The 4,287-nt window shown below is 43.3% G+C and overlaps 2 long non-coding RNA genes across 2 annotated transcripts; one reads left to right on the top strand and one right to left on the bottom strand.

Annotated features, from left to right (window-relative positions):
• Positions 1-794: 794 nt before the first annotated feature.
• On the bottom strand, positions 795-1,349 carry LOC133233769 (uncharacterized). Its single transcript, XR_009731843.1, has 2 exons — positions 1,284-1,349; positions 795-917 (listed from the first exon to the last, which is right to left on the bottom strand). It is a non-coding gene; the product is annotated as an uncharacterized LOC133233769 (long non-coding RNA).
• A 279-nt stretch (positions 1,350-1,628) lies between these two features.
• Positions 1,629-3,533, top strand: LOC133233768 (uncharacterized). Its single transcript, XR_009731842.1, has 3 exons — positions 1,629-1,906; positions 2,402-2,540; positions 3,249-3,533. It is a non-coding gene; the product is annotated as an uncharacterized LOC133233768 (long non-coding RNA).
• The last annotated feature ends 754 nt before the right edge of the window (positions 3,534-4,287 follow it).

Below are 4,287 nucleotides of genomic sequence, written 5' to 3'. Positions count from 1 at the left end.
GTGGGCCGCCGTCTATGGGGTCGCACAGAGTTGGACACGACTGAAGTGACTTAGCGGTAGCAGCATATTATATATAATATATAATATATATTTTACTGAATATGATAATATATGGTACCACATATATAATAATATCTTGTGTTATGTATTTGTGTTATATATGCTAAAGGACTTCCCTTGTGGCTCAGCTGGTAAAGAATCTGCCTGCAATGCAGGAGACCTGGGTTTGATCCCTGGGTTGGGAAGATCCCCTGGAGAAGGGAAAGGCTACCCAGTCCAGTATTCTGGGCTGGAGAATTCCATGGACTGTACAGTCCATGGGGTCGCAAAGAGTTGGACACTACTGAGTGATTTTTTCACTTTCATTTTCTTTCACAGATTATAAAATCACACAATAATATTATTTACTAATATACCATAAAAATTATATCATATATTACCATCATTACTTTATATGGCTAAATAATGTCAGTACAAATAGATAATAACATGTAATATATTATAATTTATTGTTGCATATGTATCAGTTCAGTTCAGTCCCTCAGTCATGTCCAACTCTTTGTGACCCCATAGACTGCAGCACGCCAGGCCTCTCTGTCCATCACCAACTCCCGGAGTTTAGCCAAACTCATGTCCATCACATCGGTGATGCCATCCAACCATCTCATCTTCTGTCGTCCCCTTCTCCTCCCGCCTTCAATCTTTCCTACCGTCAGGGTCTTTTCCAATGAGTCGGTTCTTCACGTCAGGTGGGCGAAGTATTGGAGTTTCAAATAACTGTATTTTAGACTTGCCAGATAGTCGAGTGTAAACATTTTTTAAAAATTCATTTAATTATAAATCTCCAGATGCTTCATGTCATTTTTGTTCTTTGGTCTGTGATGCCAAAAATTCACTTGGGAACTTCTCATGTAATCCTTTGAAAAATAACAGGAGGTGATATGAGCGAAGAAGATTTGAAGGTCAGCCCAGGGTGTGCAGTTGTTGCGAACACTTTAGAGAGTTAAGAGGTTAGGAAATTGCTAAGTTACTGAAACAAATTTTTGTCTTCACCATCTCTAAGGTAAAAGTTTTGTTGAGTTGTTGAGGGAGAAGATTTGTTTTTAACTTAAATGAAGTTATATTTTTTTGGTGTATGTATATATATATATACAAATAATATATATTATTTTTCCCTTCAGATTGTCTTTGAGGGAGTTCCTGTCTTCTGAACTTAGCAGAAAGAAGCAACCGAAATTTATTCTATTAGGAAAAAGGAAAGAACAACAAAGTAAATGAATTACCTTCCTTAGCTTGCTGGAAGGTCACCATGTCCCACTTTGATATTCCCTTAATGTTTAATTCGTCTGGATGCCAAGCAAAAACTGGCTGAAACTCTTCATCAACAAGATCCAAGCCAGTGCAGTGGGCCAAACAGGACGGTTAAAATTAAATCTGAGTAGGAGAACATTTAGTGGTTGCCTGGGGACAGAGACGGGTGGGGCGTATACAGTGACCGAACAGACCTGCATCTTCACTGTGATGGGGTCACTTACGGAATCAGGCTGACTAGAACTGCACAGACAGACAGACAGACAGACACACACACACGAGCGCATGTAAATACTGGTGGAAACTGAACACAGTCTGTCGTCTGGCCAACAGGATTCTACCCACGCCAGTTCCTGGGTTTTGACGTTGTCCTACATTCATATAAGATGTCACTACTGGTTCATGAGACTGTTTTTTGTAACTGCTTATGAGTCTATGCTTCTTTCAAAAGAAAGGTTTAAAAGCTAATATTCAAAGAAGGTAATGGTATTGAACCCTACTGAATATGCTTTTAAAAAAAGGACGCCAGCCTTCCATCCAATTTACAGAAATCTGACCGTGGAAATTGCTGTCTCTTGGAAATAATTATGAATAGGTGAAACTTAAATGCTTAAGTTCCATTATTTTCTTCTTTAGATCATTTTATTTCTTTTAGTTTTTTTATTGCTTAGGTCATCAGTAGCTTAAAAGTTATTTATAACCCACCATAGTATTAATTATCTGCTATTTTAAAGCAGAGAGTTGACAATTTCAATAGAACCTTCATGGATTATGAGTGTTTATAATTTTTACAAATTATATTGTGTTTATATTATTATTTATACTATAGTATTTACAAATAATATTTGTTTTGTATTATTTACAAATAATATTTAAAGTAGTAGAGATCAATTTTATAGTGATAGTATAAGATACTCTAAGAATAGCATGATAAAATTTCAACATTTAGTTCTCTAACGCAAATAGAACTTCTTAAGCTGAAACTCCTGGTCCATCATCATTCACAAGCACCTTGAACAAGCTTCACTTGCTAGGTGGTTCACTCTTGGGGGTAAGGACACTTAAGCTATATGTATTTTTTGATTTCCAGCCCCCAGCATAGGACCAGGCTCAGAATGCAGGCTCCATGTGGTGCATTTGCTGGCTCACCAACATACACCCTCCTGACACACACAGCCCAGCAGCGCTGTGCTCCCTGTGCCGCGGGAACCCGTCCTCGCTGGTAGATGGTAAGGGTAAAGAAAAGAGACTTCCCGTATTGCTCAGAGAGGTAACGGCATTAGAAATGATCAATTTCCCATTTCTAGCAGACTCTAAAAGTGACTTTGCTGGGAGTCAGTTTTATAAATAGGAGGGCAAAGGTGACCCGTCTCTCCAGGCACAGAAAGCAAACACTCTGTGGCGCTCAGCCTGACAGTTACTTCTGCATCTGATCCTCTATTTTCCGCCTGATTCTTCCTTCTGAAGCTGATTTCCCGCAAGTGAGTGAATGCTGTCTGACTTTCATTTAAACACGTAAACTTAAAAATCTCACCTGACCTCCTGGTGGCTATAGAGAAGCAGGCAATTTCCCCTTCCTCCCTTGTGAGTCCTATGAAGCCGAGGTGAGCTCATCTGGAAGTGAGTTATGGAGCCGTCTCCATGAAGGGCAATCGTCTGTCAACCTGAGTTGAGGGAAACGAGGGAATTCTCCTACAGGGGCTCACTGCTAGCTACACCATTAGACAAGGTCCTCAGATCTCACCTCTGCCGTGGGTCACTCTTACTAAGATGCCTCCTTGGAACAAGGGTGACTCACAGAGACCAAAGCTCTGCCATGACCTCTGGCTTGGATCTGAGTGGGAGAGAGTGTGTCCCAGGCTTGACCCCCTAAAAGGAACAATTAAAAACTCGTAAACTTGGTGCACATCAACCATCTCTTCCTTTTTATTTCCCAGATGCAAGATGGTCCTGCAACAAAATGCTGCAGATTGGAAAAAAGCAGAATTTGTTCCTGAAGTTTTAAATATCTATGGAGATATGTTCTGTGAGAGAGGTAGCTTGCCTGTCCTCGGCCTTGAGGCATTTGGAATAAGATGGAGAAATGGGTCAGCTCGTCACCCTGAGCTGCAGGTGGGGCATTTTTCTCTCTGGCCACGGAAACTTCAAGCAGTGAGACTGGGACCATCCACACTCCTCCGGAGTGGACACAAATAAAGAGTTTCAGAAGTCAGCTAAAATCAGAGCAGTGAGCCCCTCTGACCTGCCCTTTGCTTGCCCCTTTGTCATCTTCAGAGGTTCGCTGAGTCCGATAAGACAAGGCAAACTCAGGGTGGATCTGGAGGGGTCACTGTACAGAGGGAAGAGCTGCTGAGGCGTGTGTGGCTAGGGCTCCTCAGGTTGATTGCCTTCATGGGGACAGCTGCTGGCTTGGCCAGGCATGTAGGCTGAGCAGGACCCCTGGGGAGAGAGCCCCTGTCAGGAACCCGGAAGAGTTCCGATCAGACAGAGGTGGGTTGAGGGGCAGAAGGCAGTGATGAAAGATCCCAGCGGAGCAGAAAGCTGGGGCTGAGGATGAGTCCCTGCAGGCTTGATTGACAGCTCAAAGACTGCATTTGACTCATCTGATGAAGAAATTCTGCTTCATGGTAAACACGTAGTACTGCCCAGGTCAGACCAAGTCTCCTGTGTCACGGAGCTTACATTCTAGTGCAGTTGACAAATACATCCATGAAGGAGGGAGCCACTTTAGATGCTTATGGGGTGGTGAGGGGAGAATGCAGAGGGGAGGGAGGGTGCCCCAGGGGCATTACTTCAGCCAGGTTGTGGTAGGGGAGGGTCTCTGAGGAGGGGCTGAGGAGCTGCTGCTGGAGATCTTGGGCAGAACTTGTAGGGAGCTAGAAGAGCAGGAGGCAAAGCTGGTGGGAGAGGCTATGGCATTTTTGAGAGCCAGTGAGGATGCCTGTGTGCCTGGATGTCGGTCAGCTGTGACCCCCA

This window comes from Bos javanicus, chromosome 20 (genome assembly GCF_032452875.1).
Source record: "Bos javanicus breed banteng chromosome 20, ARS-OSU_banteng_1.0, whole genome shotgun sequence".
NCBI classification, from domain to species: Eukaryota; Metazoa; Chordata; class Mammalia; order Artiodactyla; family Bovidae; genus Bos; species Bos javanicus.
Note: the sequence above shows the minus strand (reverse complement) of the source record. Positions and strands in the feature narration are given on the sequence as shown.